We start from the raw sequence: 20230 nt of genomic DNA, 5'->3' as shown, positions 1-20230 counted from the left end.
AGCTGGCTTTCACGGAAAGAAGAGGTAAAACAGGTGAAAGGAAGAAGGCGTTTCTCCAGGTGTGAATTCACAGTGATAAAGGCCTCGTTCTACTTTTTTATTACAAGTCACTGTTAATCCCAGCAGGAAGACCCCAGATTTTTCAACCTAACTTGAAGGCAGAGCAATCAATAGGCAGCTATGTGAAACCCACTCTAGAGATTCCCCCTTCCTCCCTAATATAACCTATTTTCTTATAGGTGAATTGGGGGGGCAGGCACGTAACATGATCACCAAAGGTGGCTGTAAGGGCATAACATCATCCAGCTTGTCAGGGAAGCTCCCAGAGGGCAAGGAAGCAGTGATGTCACAGAAGAGCAATGGGAATCTTCGGGGAGAGAATGAGAGGGGGTTCCATCACCAGGGGAGCCAGCCCTGACCCTTGCTGCTCAACCTCAGTGACAGAGGAGGCAAGTAAGTGTGGGTGTCTTTTTTTTTTTGGCTGTGCTGGGTGTCCGTTGTGGCATCTAGAATCTTTAGTTGCAGCATGCGAACTCCTAGCTGTGGCATGTGGGATCCAGTTCCCCAACCAGGGCTCCAACCCTTGCCCCCTGTGTTGGGAACTTACAGTCCCAGGGACTGGACCACCAGGGAAGTCCCAGTGTGGGTGTCTTTGATGCTTATATATTAGGTCTTTTGGGAGAGGGGAGGGAGATAATAAGACTTCTTTCTCAAGTTTCTGTCCCACTTCCCTGGTCCTTTTTTCCTCTGTTTGGTCATTTTTAGGGCTCTCACCTAAACCTACTTCAACACTTGAGACCAAATCTGCTTTATTTATCACACAAGGAGTCCAAGCTAAGAAGCCAACTGGGGAAAATGTAAGGCATGGATCAGGGAGGGGTTGAAATGGTGATGTGACCTTGGGATTCAGAGAAAAGTGAACCAGCTTTTGAGTCATCTTTTAATCCTTTAAGATCATAGTATGAAGTCTCCTTACTTGAGTGAGTGGAGAACCTCCAGAGGTTTTGAGCATGCTGCTTTCTGCTTAGAAGCTTGCTATTTTCAGGTGGTTACGAAAATGTCTTTAGGCAGATGAGGCTTTTCCTTCTAGAGGATAATCTAAATGGAAATTCATGTGTATGTATGTATGACACAGTGACAAAATTTAATTTAGGTTCACGTAACTGATATCAGATCCTTTCTGGAAAGTCTCTTCAGACAAGGGAGAAGGGTATCAAGGTAAAATTTCCTGAGTCTCAGAAACCAAGGGGTGAGGCGAGAATGGAAAATTTGAGGCCATGCAACAGCTATGATACTTTTGGAGCACCTTCTGCAGATCTAAATTCCCAACAGTAGTTTGGGAACATGAACTCCCAGGTCGGTAGGTGCCCAATATGCTACTGGAGATCAGTGGAGAAATAACTCCAGAAAGAATAAGGAGACAGAGCCAAAGCAAAGCAACACCCAGTTGTGAATGTGACTGGTGATGGAAGCAAGGTCCAATGCTGTAAAGAGCAATATTGCATAGGAACCTGGAATGTTAGGCCCATGAATCAAGGCAAATTGGAAGTGGTCAAACAGGAGATGGCAAGAATGAACGTCGACATCTTAGGAATCAGCAAACTAGAATGGACTGGGATGGGTGAATTTAACTCAGATGACCATTATATCTACTACCGTGGGCAAGAATCCCTTAGAAGAAATGGAGTAGCCATCATAGTCAACAAGAGTCCAAAATGCAGTACTTGGGTGCAATCTCAGAAACAACAGAATGATCTCGTTCATTTCCAAGGCAAACCATTCAATGTCACAGTAATCCAAGTCTATGCCCCGACCAGTAATGCTGAAGAAGCTGAAGTTGAACGGTTCTATGAAGACCTACAAGACCTTCTAGAACTAACACTCAACAGATGTCCTTTTCATCATAGGGGACTGGAATGCAAAAGTAGGAAGTCAAGAAACACCTGGAGTAACAGGCAAATTTGGCCTTGGAGTAAAGAATGAAGCAGGACAAAGGCTAATAGAGTTTTGCCAAGAGAACTCACTGGTCATAGGAAACACCCTCTTCCAACAACACAAGAGAAGACTCTACGCATGGACTTCACCAGATGGTCAGCACCAAAATCAGATTGATTATATTCTTTGCAACCGAAGATGGAGAAGCTCTATACAGTCAGCAAAAACAAGACCAGGAGCTGACTGTAGCTCAGATCATGAACTCCTTATTGCCAAATTCAGACTTAAATTGAAGAATGTAGGGAAAACCACTAGATCATTCAAAGTGAAAGTGAAGTCACTCAGTCGTGTCCGACTCTTTGCGACCCCATGGACTGTAGCCTACTAGGCTCCTCCCTCCATGGGATTCTCGAGGCAAGAGTACTGGAGTGGGTTGCCATTTCCTTCTCCAGGGGATCTTCCCAACTCAGGGATCGAACCTGGATCTCCCGCATTCCAGGCAGACACTTTAACCTCTGAGCCACCAGGGAAGCTTCTAGATCATTCAGATATGACCTAAATCAAATCCCTAACGATTATACAGTGGAAGTGAGAAATAGATTTAAGGGACTAGATCTGATAGACAGAGTGCCTGAAGAACTATGGATGGAGGTTCGTGACACTGTACAGGAGACAGGGAGCAAGACCATCCCGAAGAAAAAGAAATGCAAAAAAGCAAAATGGCTGTCTGAGGAGGCCTTACAAATAGTTGTGAAAAGAAGAGATACAAAAAGCAAAGGAGAAAGGGAAAAATATACCCATTTGAATGCAGAGTTCCAAAGAATAGCAAGGAGAGATAAGAAAGACTTCCTCAGTGATCAGTGCAAAGAAATAGAGGAAAACAATAGAATGGGAAGGACTAGAGATCTCGTCAAGAAAATTAGAGATACCAAGGGAACATTTCATGCAAAGATGGGCAAAATAAAGGACAGAAATGGTATGGACCTAACAGAAGCAGAAGATATTAAGAAGAGGTGGCAAGAATACACAGAAGAACTGTACAAAAAAGATCTTCACGACCCAGATAATCACGATGGTGTGATCACTGACCTAGAGCCAGCCATCCTGAAATGTGAAGTCAAGTGAGCCCTTAGGAAGCATCACTATGAACAAAGCTAGTGGAGGTGATGGAATTCCAATTGAGCTATTTCAAATCCTAAAAGATGATGCTGTGAAAGTGCTGCACTCAATATGCCAGCAAATTTGGAAAACAGCAGTGGCCATAGGACTGGAAAAGGTCAGTTTTCATTCCAATCCCTAAGAAAGGCAATGCCAAAGAATGCTCAGACTACTGCACAATTGCACTCATCTCACACACTAGCAAAGTAACGCTCAAAATTCTCCAAGCAAGGCTTCAACAATACGTGAACCATGAACTTTCAGATGTTCAAGCTGGATTTAGAAAAGGCAGAGGAACTGAGATCAAATTGCCAACATCCGCTGGATCATCGAAAAGCAAGGGAGTTCCAGAAAAACATCTATTTCTGCTTTATTGACTATGCCAAAGCTTTTGACTGTGTGAATCACAATAAACTGTGGAAAATTCTGAAAGAGATAGGAATAACAGACCACCTGACCTGCCTCTTGAGAAATCTGTATGCAGGTCAGGAAGCAACAGTTAGAACTGGACATGGAACAACAGACTGGTTCCAAATAGGAAAAGGAGTACGTCAAGGCTGCATATTGTCACCCTGCTTATTTAACTTATATGCAGAGCACATCATGAGAAATGCTGGGCTGGAAGAAGCACAAGCTGGAATCAAGATTGCCAGAAGAAATATCAATAACCTTAGATATGCAGGTAGCACCACCCTTATGGCAGAAAGTGAAGAAGAAATAAAGAGCCTCTTGATGAAAGTGAAAGAGGAGAGTGAAAATGTTGGCTTAAAGCTCAACATTCAGAAAACAAAGATCATGGCATCTGGTCCCATCACTTCATGGCAAATAGATGGAGAAACAGTGGAAATGGCGTCAGACTTTATTTTTTGGGGCTCCAAAATCACTGCAAATGGTAACTGCAACCATGAAATTAAATTTCATGCTCCTTGGAAGAAAAGTTATGACCAACCTAGACAGCATATTGAAAAGCAGAGATGTTACTTTGCCAACAAAGGTCCGTCTAGTCAAGGCTATGGTTTTTCCAGTAGTCATGTATGGATATGAGAGTTGGACTATAAAGAAAGCTGAGTGCCAAAGAATTGATACTTTTGAACTATGGTGTTGGAGAGGACTCTTGAGAGTCCCTTGGACTACAAGGACATCCAACCAGTCAATCCTAAAGAAAATCAGTCCTGAATATTCATTGGAAGGACTGATGTTGTAGCTGAAACTCCAATACTTTGGCCACCTGATGTGAAGAGCTGACACATTTGAAAAGGCCCTGATGCTGGACAAGATTGAAGGTGGGAGGAGAAGGGGAAGACAGAGGATGAGATGGTTGGATGGCATCACCGACTCAATGGACATGAGTTTGAGTAAACTCCAGGAGTTGGTTTTTTACAGGGAGGCCTGGCATGTTGCAGTCCATGGGCTTGTAAAGAATCAGACACGACTGAGTGACTGAACTGAACTGAACTGTCTTAATTTGCTCCAAAATTAACTGATATCTAGAGGTGTGAATGGACTTCCAGGGCTTCCCTGGTGGCTCGGTTGTAAAGAATCTGCCTGCCAAGCAGGAGATACGGGTTGGATCCCTGAGTCAGGAAGATCCCCTGGAGAAGGAAATGTCTACTCACTCCAGTGTTCCTGCCTGGGAAATCTCATGGAAAGAGGAGTCTGGCAGTCTACAGTCCACGGTGTCGCAAAAGAGTCAGACACAATTTAGCGACTAAACGGAGGTGTGAAGGCCTAGAAGAAAAGGGAAGAGGGAAGGAGAAAGGATTTTTTTATTGTGTTGATTTTATGCGGAAAACAAAGCCCACTTTCTGAATTTTTTCATCATTTCGTCAATATTCATTTCTTGAAAGAGGGAGAAGGAAGGGAAGCTGGGCCTTCCCAGGTTCTTCCCCTTAACTGGAGCCCGCATGGCAATAATTCCCAACTTGAGGGAAGAGAACCTGAATCTTTAACTTCCCTCTCAGGTTCAGGGATCAGGAAAGCCCTTTCTTGTCTCCGCTTTTTTTCCAGCTTCAGTCAACAGGAAACCGGTCGGGAGGGGGAAAAACCTAGTTATATGGTGCACATCAATTTCAAGAGTCCTTGAGATCTGCGCCCAAGCTCTGTAGGAGGCGATAGCAGTAGTAACAATCATCATTGGCAGCGTCAGCAATGACCGAGACCCAATGTTGAGTCGCACATCTCCGCGCCAGGCACTTGCAACATTTCATATAGTCCTAACAAACCTCCAAGGTTATCCCCAAGCGAGGAATGAGGAGGAACCAAGAATCACTAGAATCACTGACTTTCCAACGTGCCTCTCTGATGGCTAGCGGGGTGCAAACTCACTCTATTGGACCCACCACTAAAATCATTCTCAGGTTTCCGGTCTGGGATTCCCGTGCTTCATTCACTCCTGAAAAAGTTCACATAGATGGCTCTGTAGAGGAAGGAATCGCAATCCATCCGGCGCGGGGGAACAGCGGCCTCCGACAGGCTCTCAGCGGAACTTTCCTGTCCGCGGCGCGTGTTCCCGTCCGGGCGGCCGGGCGCGCGGGCCGGGAGGGGGAAGCTTTCTGGCGCGGACCGCCAGCGGAGGCTGAGAGCGCCGCCGCCGGAGAAGACCGACGCTTAGCCGGAGCCAGCCCGCGGCGCCCGGGCCTGGCCGGCTGCCTCCCTCCATCCCCGTTGCCACTGCCGCAGGCACTGCCAAGGCGGGCGCAGCGGAGCGCTCGGCCCCTCGGCCCTACCCGGCCCGGCGCGGCCCCGAGCCGCGGCGCGGGAGGTGAGTGCGGTTGTCGGCCCCCCGACTCCCGGCTCGGGCCGCCAGGACCCGCAACAATGGGGGCCGAGTGGAGAGGCGGCCCGGGCCCCTGGCGCTCAGCGGCCTGGGGCAGCAAGCCGGTCCTGGTGGCCCAGGCCTTGGGGCGCTGGATCCCACCTGGGAAACTCCGGTGGCTGGAGGCTTGGCGGGGGTCTTGGCCTCCACCTGGGGCCTTATTGGCTTGCTATTTAGGACTTTTTTACCCGGGAAAGGGAGCCATAGGGACACGGAGACTTAACTGTAGTGGCGTGCTCTCTTAGCGCCTGATGCAGACGGCCTGGAGGCTGGCCACAGCGGGTGGGTTGGGGGGAGGGTGCGTTTGGAATTCTAGGGGGCCTCAGTGTGCCTTCCTGGTCCGTAAGGCGAATCGAGATGCGTCTCTCCTTGCCCTCCTCCCCACCCACTCAGGTCCGTGAACTTGGCAGGCCGGGATCTGGCTGAGGAGAACAGGGTATTGAGTATTTAGCTTCCCTGAGGTAACCGGTGATTAGTTCCTGGAAAGGCAAGAAGCTCAGCTGGGCACAGGGGAGTTGAGCGAAGAGATGGATTCTCCAGGGCCCAGCATCCCAAAGTTGAGTAATTCTCAGATAGGGAACTTGTCACATGAGTGTCACAGTGAGTCGTGTTGGCTACCTTGGCATTAGGGGGAAGCCGGAGTTGTGAACTGGAGAGTATAAAGGAGGGTTGGTAGGCTGCTGAGGTTGGAGAATTGGCTTTTTGTGGGCAGTGGTGGTGGCAGCCTGTGAGATAAACAAGGGACCTTTGCAGAGTGGGCTTCCTGATAGAGAATGACCTCTTTCTGCGGGGGAGGGGTGACTCAGATCTATTAGAATTCCTGCCACTTGCTAGTGGATGTGACTGAGTATGTTGGTGGCTGGGCAGTGAGGTAGATGGGGCTGGAAGGGGGCGTCTGGGGGCTGAATTGAGTTTGTTCCTGAATAGAAGTGTGGACCATTCCTTTTTACTGAGAGTCAGAATGGTAGCTGTCATTAACCGTGTTTTAAGTAAAAAAATTTCTTTGTGGTATTTGGACCCAAAGCATTCCTCTGTTCATTTTTTTTTCCTTCTTTGTTTTTGAGTTGTGACTCATGCTTTCTTTTCAACACTGTGGCTGTTGTTTATGATGATAGACAGACTTAGCATAATATATGTAAATTTTAGGGATTTTCACTCCACTTTTTCTAAATCTAAATTAAGAGCCTCTTTTCACTGACTTGTGTGTCATTGTTTAACGTGTGCAACTCTAGAAAGGGATGTGAAAACTCTTAACAGTTTGTCGAAAGTTCATTTTATCCCTAAATCCATGAAACTTCATTTTCTCCTACTGCCATGAAGTCATTACATTAAATCTGCTAAATCTTAGTGACTGTTATTTCAACTCTCCCAGGACATTATCTTCACTAGAAGTGTTGTCTGTCTGGTCTGTACACTGTGTCTCAAGTGTTTCATTGAAAGGCAATACGCAAATTCCAAGTAGCTGAGGCCTGCATCTTTTCTATGCACCAGAGTTCTCTATGGAATATTCTCAAAAGTTGGTGTGTTGTCTGTAGATGAGATATCAAACCTCATGTGGAAAAAAAAAAGAAGTGTCAGAGTCATTGTACTTTCAGAGTTTGTTTAGTGTTAGGAGTTGTATTGCCTCTTTGGAGTATATTAGAGTATAAATTTTTATATGAGATGTGAGCTAATTCTATTTGTAGTTTGCTGATGGTTCTGAGGATTTTTTTTTTCCCTTAATGTTTAAAAAATCATGTATTTCCCTTGAACTGTTCTTTTTCTCTTTATTAAGTTTTCTCTTGTAAGTAACTCATTCTTCCATAAACAAATATCTATTGAATTATGCCAGGCCCTGTGTTGGGCACCTCCACCATGGTGATGTTATTCTTGTTTTAATAATAGTAGTTCATATTTTAGAAGGGGTTATAGGTCTGTGAAGGAAGAAATGATTCACGCATTCAAGCTTCTAATCTGTAAAAGCATTGAGTACAGTTTTTATGAAGTATTGATTCTGACTACTGACAATTGATTATATATTTCCATGGGAGAAGTTCACAATGGTATGGGATTGTTTTGGATTATTTTATTTATATACACCTGTTAACCTGAAATATGCCTGTAGACAAACCATCAGGTAAACATTTTGTTGCTGTGTGTATCTTGATGGGCTGTGATTTACAAATACTGTATGTGTGCCTAGGTTCCTTAGGAAGCCATCACACTTTCCTTCCTACTGTGGTTTTGAGAGTATGAAGGTGTTGCTTATTGCCTTTGTCTGGTTCACTGTGTATAGACTGGGAGTGCCTGCTGATGGTGGGAGTGCTGTCTCCTAAAACAGGAGGAATAAAATTGAGGTAAGGCTCAGCCTATTTGCTATTCCTTGCCTCTTAATTTTTACTTCATAAATTATGTTTGAAAGCTCTTTTGCTGTAATTGTTAATCTCCATTCTGATCTAGTTAAATGAAAGTCTGTCCTTTGCTCTCTTCTCTGTCTTGCTGCATATGTATTTTGGCCAAAAATAAAAGAAGAGATTTAAAATCAAGGCATGTGGATAATAAATTCTTGGAAATATGTCTCACTTTCCATCTGGAATGGAAGTGACTATCTGGAATAGTCACTTGATCAAATCAAGTAAGAACTGTTTTATTTGTTGCTTTGGAGGTAAACTGCTGAAAAATGTTTTTGACTGCCTCTTAGTCAGATGGATCAACTCAGAGACTCTTGGAAAAAAGACTTAAAGTGTTTGATTTCTTTGTAAAAATTCTGAGGTGTCTAGGACGATGGAAAGAGCATGGCCTTTGGAGTCATTCCATCTATACCCCTTGCTTGCTTTTTGACCTGGGTAAGCTTTAACCTCTTTGTGCCTTGTATTTTAATTTTTTTTCAGTCTGTGAAATGGGGCTGAATAAAATAAAATAAACTTTGCAGGCTTTAATGAGGACTGGAGATGAGGGCCTAGTGCTTCATGGGTGGGCAGTGCTTGCTGTGGGTAGTAGTAAGTATCTGTCCTCATGTACAGGATGCTCTTCTCAGTAGTATTAGTCCCGGGAGAGTGGCTGGGCACTATACATGGTTGCGAGGTTCAGTTTTCTTGTGTAGTGAGGAAGGCAATCTTCTGTCTACACCTGTTGGCACCCTGATCAGGTGAGAGAATTGTTGAGTCCACACTATAAAGTCCAAGGTCATTCCTGGCACTGGTAGGTTTTTTTCCTGGCAGTTTGTATGGAGAAGCCTGTAACTGTTTGGCATGTCCTTGTTTTGGGAACTGTGGGCATTCCCAGTGACAAAGTGCTGGGATATGCTAAGCAGCAACATGTTCTGTGTGGCCCCTGATCCAGGGTATTTCTCTAGCTTTCTTCTGTTGGCATCAGATACCTGACTTTGGTCTTTTTGCCTGGAAGGGTCTAGATGCTGGAGAAATTTGTCCAATTTGGGCTAGTTTGATAGAATCTAGCGTTCTGTTCAGAAATGTTTTTGATGAACAGAAGGTTCACAGGCTTTGTTATAGAATTGTCCAGTTTTATTTTTTCCCTGTGAGAGGAGAAAAAAAAAAAAGTTGAGAGAAAAATAAGAATGAGCCAGACAGAAATGATTCAAAATAACTGGCCCTAAATCTCTTCCAGTCTTTCTTCATCAAATCCCCCTCCATTCAGAGTCTTTAACTCCAGTTAAAAGTAAATAATATGCCTCTGGCCTCAAAATACACGAATATGTAGATCCTGGTATGTCTCTACTTCAGCATCTCGCAAGGACCTTGGTGCCCTGGGCTCTCTGGTGTCTTGCTGTGCAGTCCGTCTTCTTCCACAATTCCTCTGTCACTTTAGGTTCCAGTCGTAGTGAGCTCCTTGAAGGTCCCAGGATTCTCAGGCTATTCCTCTTACTAATTTTCCCTCCCATTCTAGTGCTTGTTTGACCCTTAGGCTTAAATTTACTAGGAATGCAGGCCCCACCATCACTTAGAGCCCTTCCTTGATTCTTTCCAGATTAAGGTAGATGCTTTTCCTTTGTATGGCCTTTACAATCTGTGAAAGCTTCTTTCATAACCAGTGTACTCTTAACTTTGTGTATTTTTGTGTATTTTCTGTGCCTACATTATGAACTACTGGAGGGCAGGACCTGGTTTTGTTCAACTTTACATCCCAGTACCTAACCATTCCTGTTAGGGAAGTAGCTACTCAGTAAATGTTCAGTGAACAAATGCATGACCTCTGCATGTGAAGTGTCATGAAATTATTCCTTGTGAAGCTGGTGATGTGATGAGAGTTCCAGTTTCATGGGTGCACCTGATCCTGGCTGAAACAGTGCTGCTGCCTTTGTATTTCCAGGTTGCTAAAAGCAGTGCTTTCTTTTGCTTTGAAAATGTGTTGCTTATTCTGAACGTTAACGATTTTGATGCTGGGGAGCTATCACCTTCTTTCTTTGGGTCTTGCCAAAAGTTTCTCTTGGAAGAGAATGTGACAGTTCTTTAGTTTATCCAGATCTTCCATTGGCCATTCACTACTATGAGCACTTTGTCCTCACGTGGGAAGAACAGTGACTAGTTAGTTTGGGCTACAAGGTCTCCATACCACTATTTCCAGCCTGGGAGTGAGTAATGGATGTAACAGCAGGATGTTGTGACTTGTGTCAGCTGACAGACTTTTTGAAGATCCAGCTGAGCTCAGTATCATCATATTCAGGATATAATATCGTTTGCCCAAATTTTACTGAAGAATTTGAACTCAGTGATTATGAAATTAGCTGTTGCAGTTTTTTGTTCAGCCTACCACTGTACTAACACTGAAACTGATATATTAGTTCTTTGTTAGGAAGCTCTGTTGTTCTGAATTACTAGCCTGGAAGTAATGGAATTGTGCCAATTCATTTAGTCACCCTCTTGGCTCTTCTTAGTGGTAAAATAACTTGAGAATATACTATCTAAATTACTTTAATTTCCATGGTTGATCAGACCACATAGGAATCCCACTGGCCAGGTGTAAGGAACTTTATTGAAGCCTACGTAATGCAGTTATTCTTTCATGTAGGTGACATAACAGACTACAGAAAAGGAAGGCATGACAAGTAACTGTAGTTAGATTAAAGATAAAAATTGACATGAGATAAAAAGGAAAGCTGAGACAAAGCATAAGGCACTTTAAATGTGGCAAGCAACTGTTAAATTGAAGAAATTCGTGAGCAGTGTTGAAATCTTGAGAAGAAAATTGTTATGGGTGAAAAGCAATAAAACTATGAACAGTTTCATCCAAATAGGCACATTGAAGGTACTCGCACCCTTTTATGGTTTTATAGCACCATTGATGAAAGTGGTAAGTAGGTAGAATTGAAAAATGTTTCCTTTACTATGATAAATATCATATAGCTTGTGTATGTCGGAGAAGGCAATGACACCCCACTCCAGTACTCTTGCCTGGAAAATCCCATGGAGGGAGGAGCCTGGTAGGCTGCAGTCCATGGGGTCACTACGAGTTGGACACGACTGAGCGACTTCACTTTCACTTTTCACTTTCATGCATTGGAGAAAGAAATGGCAACCCACTCCAGTGTTCTTGCCTGGAGAATCCCAGGGACGGGGGAGCCTGGTGGGCTGCTATCTGTGGGGTCGCACAGAGTTGGACACGACTGAAGCGACTTAGCAGCAGCAGCAGCTTGTGTATGTATGATGTTGTAGTTTATAAAACAGAGAGGTGAAGTGGCTTGCTTTCTAGTGCACAAAGCCAGTAAGAAGAAAAGCTGGAGCTTCATGCCAGGTTTTCTAAGCTTAGGGCCCTGCTTATCATGCTCAGGGGATACTGTTAGGGCTTCAGTTAGGGTTGACAGTACCCCCTATTCCAGGCTTCTGGCCAGGAGAGGACACACAGTCCACCAGGGCGCGGAGCCTCTGCTCTGTTAACGGCAGCATAGTGACTCTGGAAGAGCTGGGTGCTGGGGGAGAGGGGGAGCCCAGAGGGAGCTCCTGCCTTCCTCACGGATCCTTTAGGGGTTATGAGAAACACCCAGAACCAGGCAGAGATGGTTTTGCACTTGAGACCCAGTGAATCAAATCGGGATCTTCCTGCTAACGGGAGGATGTGTAGAAACTGGAAGAAGAATGAAAGTTTGGAGAAGAGTCCTTTAGGTGTAATTCCGGGTTGAGCTTAGTGCCTTCCCATCCCGCCGTCTCTCCGACCCTCCCCTGTCTCTCCGGCTTTCTCCTCTCTGCCGTTTCACCCGCCTCCCACCTTAGTGTGGATGCTGGTTTGCCATGGTCCACAGTTTCCGTGCTGCCCTGCCCAGATCTGAGAACATGCCTGAACCTTTGCACTCTGCCTGCTCTGCCAGTTGCCAACCCTGAATTCTCTCCCCTGGCTTCTTTGCGGCCCCTCGGCTGCCCAGTGTTTCTGGGCTGCGTTGCTTGTCAGCAGCTCCCGCCGCCTCACTGACTTGCGCTGTCTCTGCCCCTGCAGGCGCTGTCCTGCTGCATTCACAGGCCCCAGTTCCCACAGCAGCAGCCTGCACAGGTCCCAAGGCTTGTTGTTCCCTCAGACCCTAGACCTGCTCTCAGTCTCCCTCCTTGACCTGTGACCTCACCTTACGGCTCTCTGATTTTTCCGCCCCCTTTCCTTTCACATCCTTAACTTTTCCCCTGATTATGCAGGTAATATATGGGTACAGTTAAAATTTAGGTATTTTTAAATAAGGAAAGGAACCCTTAATCCCATATCTCAGTGTTAACTGCTCTCATGAATTTGGTTTCTATTTATCCACACTTTTTTCCACTGTGTATATGCTGATATCTCCAGGAAGATCCCCTGGAGAAGGAAATGCCAACCCACTCCAGTATTCTTGCCTGGAGAATCCCATGGACAGAGGAGCCTGGCAGGCTACAGTCCATGGGGTTGCAAGAGTCGGACACGACTTAGCAACAAATCCACCACCACCATATGCTGATGTGGACGTATTTGTGCTTCTGTAAATGTGTGACATAAAATAATTCCTTTTTTACAGAAATGGAATCACAATATACCTACTTTTTTATAGTTGGCTTATTCATTTAATGCATTTCTTCTTGTGCATTTTCCTTTGTATCTGACACATATCTGTTGTATCTTTTAATAGTTTATAGTATTATATATTTTTATCAGTTTTCCTAGTCCCCTGTTGATAGCCATCTGTTTCTTACTCTTTGAAGTAACATCTTCCTATACCTCTTCGTGTACGCTGTGTACATTTTTCTGTGCTCTGTGTACTTCCTGGGATAAATTCCTGCAGCTGGAAAAATTCCTAACAAGTCAAAACTTATGATTGTTTATGATTTTACTAGATATCATCACATAACTTTTGAAAGATTATATCAGTTTATCTTTCTCCTCTAACAGGGAGCATTATAAACAATTTTAATCTTTGACAGTTGAATCCTAGATAACGCACTTTTATTTATATTTCCTTATTGAAGGAGGATGAACATCTTTTCATGTTTTTGTTTCATATATAGATTGATTGGTTAATTAATTAATTGCTCATTTGTTTTCTTTCTAGTATCTTCCTGTCCTCCCTCTTGCCCCTGTTTGTTTTTACCTACCTACAAGGTAGAGCCAAAGTAGTTTGGCCTTTCATGCTCTCCTAGCCCTCTCCTTCTTATCCTTGGGCATTCTATCTAAGATGCAGTTTTTTGTTTTTTTTTTAATTTATTTTTATTAGTTGGAGGCTAATTACTTTACAGTATTGTAGTGGTTTTTGCCATACATTGACATGAATCAGCCATGGATTTACGTGTGTTCCCCATCCTGAACCCCCCTCCCACTTTCCTCCCCATCCCATCCCTCTGGGTCATCCCAGTGCACCAGCCCCGAGCACTTGTCTCCTGCATCCAACCTGGATTGGCGATCTGTTTAAGATGCAGTTTTATAGCCATTTCCTCACTTCTTAGTTTAGCTGTACCTCTTAATCCTTTGCGATCTGGCTTCTGGTCCTGTTTTTCTCCTGAATACCAACTCTTGAGTGAATTCCTTGTTGCCCAGACAAAGATTTTTTTTCTTGATGTTTGTTGTTCTTTATTTTGACTGATTTCCCTTTGCAGGGAGGGAAGCTGTGTGTAGTGAACTTTTTATTATGGAAAATTTGAAACATACACAGCAGCAGGAAGTCTAGTATAACAAATCCCATGTAGCCATCACTCATTTTCAGTCATGATTAATATTTCCCCAATTTTTTCTTTCAGTTGTCTTTCCCACTTTTTTTTTTTCTGATGTTGGCATATTTCAAAGCTAATCTCAGGCTTTGTCATGACATGAATGCATATCTCTGTTGAGAACATTTTATTTCTTAAACATCATCACCTTGCCATTTTCTTTTTTAAAAAAAGAATCATTTCTTCCTTTTCAGCTGTGCTGGATCTTCATGTGGACTTTACTGCATGTGGACTTCCTCTGGTTGTGGCAAAGCAGGGGCTGCTCTTCTCTGCAGTGCACAGGCTCACTGTGGTGGCCTGGCTTTTTGCGGAACCTGAGCTGTAGGTGCCCAGGCTTCAGTAGTTGTGGTGCCTGGGCTTAGTTGCTCTGAAACATGTGGGACCTTCCCAGACCAGGAATTGAACCTGTGTCTCTGCATTGGCAGGCAGATTCTTAGCCACAGGACGACCAGGGAAGTCCACCTTGCCATTTTCTATCCTTAATAATGAGGACTTGATATTTAATCCTAGTTCTGATCTTAGCTATTTAACTTGGACAGTTTGTTTTTTCAGGTTTTTATTGGAGTATAGTTGCTTTACAATATTGTTTTAGTTTCTGCTGTGCAGCCGAGTGAACCAGCCGTCCATAAACGTTTATCTCCTCTTTTTGAATTTCCTTCCCATTAGGTCACCAGAGAGGCCTGAGAGCGCTCCCTGTGCGGTGCAGTAGGCTCTTCATTAGTGAGCTATGTTATATGCGGTGCAGTAGGCTCTCATTAGTGAGCTATGTTATATGCGGTGCAGTAGGCTCTCGTTATAAGCTATGTTATATGCGGTGCAGTAGGCTCTCATTAGTGAGCTATGTCATACACAGTAGTGTATGTGTTTCTGTCCCATCTCCCAGTTCATCCCCTCACCCCCTCCCTGCTGTAGCCGTATGTGCCTTCTCTACGTTTGTGTCTCTGTTTTGGCTTTGGAAATAAGTTTCATGTGTGTCACTGCTCTAGACTCCACATATAATCAATATTATATTCTTCTCTCTCTGATTATTTCATTCTGTGTGACAGTCTCTAGGTCCATCTGCCCACATCTCTGCAGATGGCACAAGTTTGTTCCTTTTTATGGCTGAATAATAATCCCGTGTGTGTGTGTGTGTATATATATATACCACATCTTTATCCATTCCTCTGCTGATGGACACTTAGGTTGCTTCTGTGACTGGGCTACTGTAAATAGTACTGTAGGGAACATTGGGGTGCATGTATCTTTTTTGAATTATAGTTTTCTCCAGATATGTGCCCAGTAGTGGGATTGCTGGGTCATATGGTAGTTCTGTTTTCAGCTTTTTAAGGAACCTCTATACTGTTCTCCACAGTGGCTGTATCCGTTTACCTTCCCACCAACAGTGCAGAAGGGTTCTCTTTTCTCCACCTCCTCTTCAGCATTTATTGTTTGTAAATTTTTTGATGATGGCCATTTTGATTGCTGTGAGGTGATACCTCATTGTAGTTCCAATTTGCATTTCTCTAATAATTAGTGATATTAAGCGTGTTTTCTTGTGTTTATTGGCCATCTCTATGTCTTTGGAGAAATGACTGTTTAGGTCTTCTGCCCATTTTTTGATTGGGTGGTTTGTTTTTTTTAAATATATATTAAGCTGTATGAGCTGTTTATGTGTTTTGGAAATTAATCCCTTGTCAGTTGCTTCATATGCAAATATTTTCTGCCATTCTCAGGGCTGTCTTTCTGTCTTATGTTTTCTTTGCTGTGCAAAAGCTTTTAAGTTCAATTAGGTCCCATTTGTTTGTGTTTGTTTTTATTTTCATCCTAACCCAGGTTTGTTGGTTTTCCTCTTCTATTCCCTCTGTGGTCTGACCCTCAGATATCTAGCTCTTTCACTCCCACCACTTCAGGCTGTCCAGGTGACTCAGTTGTGTAACCCTGGTTTCTTCACCAAGCAACAAACCCACATTTCCTTCTGGCTCTCGGACACGTCCTTCCGGTCGCTTGGGTGAGTGTACAGAGCCCTGCACGGAGTCTGCCTGCCAGAGCTGCACTCAGCGCTGCCACTCGCCCCACGGCTTGGGCAGTTTAGCCACCTGTCTTGATCTTGGCGTCCTCAGTCAGGATGGTGGGGCTGGATAAGATTCTGAAGTCCTGTGCAACTTTATCATCAGCTGTGAGGAGGTGCTTTCAGAAATGTCTTGCTCAGCATATGTGGGACCACATGCATCATTCTGCTTTTTCTGGCTTTTTCCGCCTGGGCTCTCTCAGGAAATCCATGCTTTATCCTATGACTTTTCCCTTGCATTTGTCCTCAACATGGGGCCAGTTATCTTGTGGCTAGTTCTTCAGTTAATCCTGACTTCTGCCTCTTCCTGGAACATACCTTTAGCCCTTTTCAGCTTTGTCTCTGTATTCACATTGTTTCTTTTGACTGTCCTATTCAAGGTGTTTCCTCTACCTATGTTGTGGCCAGTTAAATTTCTGACCATCTTTCTAGACTAAGTTCAGGTACCAGCTTCATCTGCATTGGAGGTGAGTTCTCCCTCTTTCGGCTCCCATGACTGACAGCACCTCAGTGACATGTCACAGTATGCTGGTTACTTCAGGTATTCGTGTGTACAAGTGTTTCTTGCTTTCTTGTGTAATCTTCTTGAGTATAGGTACCACATTTATGCACTGTAATTTTGCATCCTACAGTGTCTTGGCACAATTCTTTGTACTAGTAGTTATTGCAGTTAATTCTAATCTTGAAAGTCAAAGAATCCTCTGTTTTCCTGTCCTGTCTCAGAGTTGCAAAGATTCTCCAACTTTTGGGTAATACAATTTAGCTTCTCCAAAGTACAGCTGGTCATACTACATTGTTGTTGTCATGATCTTTAGTCGTTAAATTGTGTCTGACTCTTTGCGACTCTATGGCCAGTGGGGTCCTCTGTCCATGGGATTTCCCATGTGGGAGTGGGTTGCTATTTCCTTCTCAGGGGGTCTTCCTGACCCAGGGATCAAACCCGCATCCCCTGCCTTGGCAGTTGGGTTCTTTACCGCTGGAGCCACTGCGGAAGCCCGCATACTGCATGCTATCATGGAGTAGCTAAAGGTAGTCATCAGCATTGATTGGAAGCTCATGTACCATATGCTGGGCAGTGTGCTTGTTAGTGTGTGTTTTCACTTTAAAAAAATCTTATACATGTACTGTTATTCTTCTCATTTTATAAATAAAGGCACCTAGATCTAGAGAAATTAAGTAGCTTCTTTAGCATCCCTTAGATAGAAAGTGGCAGTGCTGGGACTCTGACCCAAGCCATCTCATCCTGGAGGTGTGATGTATTCTGAACTGGTGTACTGTTCTTTTGTCCGAAGCACGTTTACTGCCAGTTGGCCCTTATATGTTTTATGTTTATTTTATAGCACTTATCAAATATCTTGCATGGTTTTTTTGTTCATTTCTCCCCAGCCACCCAAACCAGCTACCCCTCTATTGTTCTTTTTTATTTTGGTGAAGGGTATGCCAGACTTCAAGCCTCAGAGTCACACATAATTTTTCCCTTTCCTTCCTGTGAGTTGTCCCTAGTAATGCCTTATCTCTGTTTCATCCTTTCCTGTTTCTTTCTTCTTCACCCAGGCCCTCCAGGTCTAGTCCTGGATTACAATGACTGACCTTCCTTCCTTCCTTCTCTCATTTGTATACTTCCTTTGTATAGTCCTTCTGAAAGGGTTGCCTGTCACCCATCTCTCTCCAGGTAAAAATCTGTTTTTCCTGTAGAGGAGGGTTCCTAAAAGCCAGTTTTCAAGCTGTGTCACAGTCAACTGTGGGACCTCTTTTCAAGCATATAAAGTCCTCAGTGTAATACTATGAAGGCAGTACTGTTGTTTCCAGTTTACAGATGAGAAAATAGAGGCTCAATGAGACTGTCACTCTCACAGGATCACTGCTACTGGGGGTCTGTGTATTTTTAACAAACTCCCCAGATTCTGTTGCCCTTGTGGTTTTAGAAAAAACCAGGCAGCCTTCAACCCCGTTTTGGAATGCTTCCTCTACATCTTGTGTTTCTCTGTGGTTCCCCCTCCATTTAATGGATCTGACATTCTGTAGATTTTAATCTTGACCATGCCCACCTTGCTGATGTCTTTCCTGATGGCATCCTCCTGGATTGGTTCTTTCCCTGTCTCTCTGACTCACTGTGCAGACTCCTTTTCAACATTCCCTCATGGTTTGACCTATCCTTGACTTGCCTTCCTCCACTTCATACACTCCCTGAGTATCATCCATATTTGAGGCCTCGGCTAGCTGAATGTGACAGGAACACCCAAATCTGTATCTGTGACCCCAGCCCATTTTCCGGCTGTTTCTGACATTTCACCATTAACACTGCTAGCTGCTCCATCATTTGAGCTGGAACCCTGGATCAAGGACCAGAGCTTGGAGTTAGAAGTCTAGGTTGGAATTGCACTCTCCCACTCTCTCGGTAGTATCACAGACTCAGTGGACATGAATTTGGGCAAATTCTGGGAGGTGGTGGCTGACAGAAGAACCTGTCGTGCTGCAGTCCATGAGGTCACAAAGAACTGACATGACTTAACGACTCAACAACAACAACTGCCCTCTAGCTGAGTATATTTGGGGCAGGTCACTTAACCTCTGTAAAACTTAGATTCCTTATCTGGAAAGTGGGAATAACATTGCTTTTTTCATGGTATTGTGAAGATTCAGTGAGAGAATGTGGAAAAATACAATCATTTGATCGCAATCTGTGGAGTCCTTCCCGTGTATATCAAGGACTGTGATGAATGCTAGGAGATAGTGGCTAGCAAGGCCGCCCTCACGGGGCTCCACTTGGCTACTGTAGTCTTACTGGTTTTGCCTCCTTAGTCTCTAATATTCCCTTTCTTCTCCTTTCATTTTGCCACTACGTTAGTTCAGGGTCTCATCACCTTTTGTCCAGATTGTTGTAACCGTTTCCTACTTAATCTCCTCGCCTCCACATAGCTACCAGTGTTCTTTTTAAATTGGGAATTCAAATGACACTTCTCTGCTTGAGATCCTTTAATGGGGCTCCCACTGGGGGCACACGGACTGTAGGGAGAATTGCATGGAGATAGATACTGAGTCCACTTCTGAGCTCAGCAGAGAAGGGCTCAATGGCATAATAGTTATGTCTGCCAGAGGTGCAGACAGCAAAGTGGTGCCAAGTGCCACATATTTGCCAATCCTTATATAGGACAAAGTTCAGACTCTAAACAAGGTCCTCAGGACCTTGCTGGATCAAGATCTGGCCTACTTCTCATCTCTTGCAATTTCCTCATGAGCTCCCCAACTGCTAGTCCTGCAGAACTGTACTCCTGCATGGGTCGTTCCCTCTCTCTGAATGACTTCATCAGTCTTCTTAAGGAAAGCTCTGTTTGTCCTTTGATGTTCAGATCTGTTGCCTCCTCTGGGAAGTCTTCACCACCCTTTCTTAGCAAAATAATTTCCTTCTCTGCCCTATAGAGCCTTTTCCTCCCTCCTTCCCTCCTTCCTTCTGGACTCCTCTCCTCCTTCCTTCCTCCCTTCCTCCCCCCCCTTCCTTCCTTCTTCCTTAATATAATTCACATACTGTAAATTTCCACCATTTTTAAGTGTTTAGTTCAGTGGTTTTTGTTACATCACAAGATTATGCACTTATCACTACTATATAATTCCAGAACATTTCTTCTCTACAGAAAGAAACTTGCACTCATTAAGCAGTCACTCCCTCTTCTCCCTTCGCCCTATCCCCTGATAACAGCTAATCTAATTTCTGTTTCAATGGTTTTGCCTATTCTAGGCATTTCATATACATGGGCTCATACAATATGTGGCCTTCTATGACTGGTTTGTTTCACTTAGCATAGTGTTTTCAAAGTTTGCCCATGTTAGTCCTTCATTCCCTTTTATTGCTTGGTAATACTCTGCTCTCTGGACATGCTGAATGCGTTTTATCTGTCTAGTCATCAGTTGCTGGAGAAAAACTCTGGTCAGACGTACTTTGGCTTCCCTCTTGGCTCAGGCAGTAAAGAACCCCCCCGCAGTGCGGGAGACCTGGGTTCCATCCCTGGGTCAGGAAGATCCCCTGGAGAAGGCAGTGACAAGCCACTCTAATATTCTTGCCTGGAGAATCCCATGGACAGAGGAGCCTGGTGGGCTACAGTCCGTGGGGTTGCAGAGAGTCAG

At 44.2% G+C, this 20230-nt stretch overlaps 1 protein-coding gene across 3 annotated transcripts in view; it reads left to right on the top strand.

The window, feature by feature from the left end:
- The first annotated feature begins 365 nt into the window (after nt 1–365).
- Nucleotides 366–20230, top strand: part of RAD54L2 (RAD54 like 2) — a 91114-nt gene continuing 71249 nt past the window's right edge. Inside the window, exon 1 of one of the 3 annotated variants that reach the window (XM_070456001.1) lies at nt 366–453. The gene's annotated coding sequence lies outside the window, so the exon portion shown is untranslated. Of the gene's footprint in view, nt 454–836; nt 858–5660; nt 5855–20230 lie in introns of those variants that run through there. The other 2 variants (XM_070456002.1, XM_070456000.1) reach the window with 2 other exon arrangements.

The sequence above is a fragment of the Odocoileus virginianus genome, chromosome 26 (assembly GCF_023699985.2).
Source record: "Odocoileus virginianus isolate 20LAN1187 ecotype Illinois chromosome 26, Ovbor_1.2, whole genome shotgun sequence".
NCBI lineage: Eukaryota > Metazoa > Chordata > Mammalia > Artiodactyla > Cervidae > Odocoileus > Odocoileus virginianus.
The sequence above is the reverse complement of the archived record's forward strand: the minus strand, read 5'-3'. Positions and strand labels throughout refer to the sequence as shown.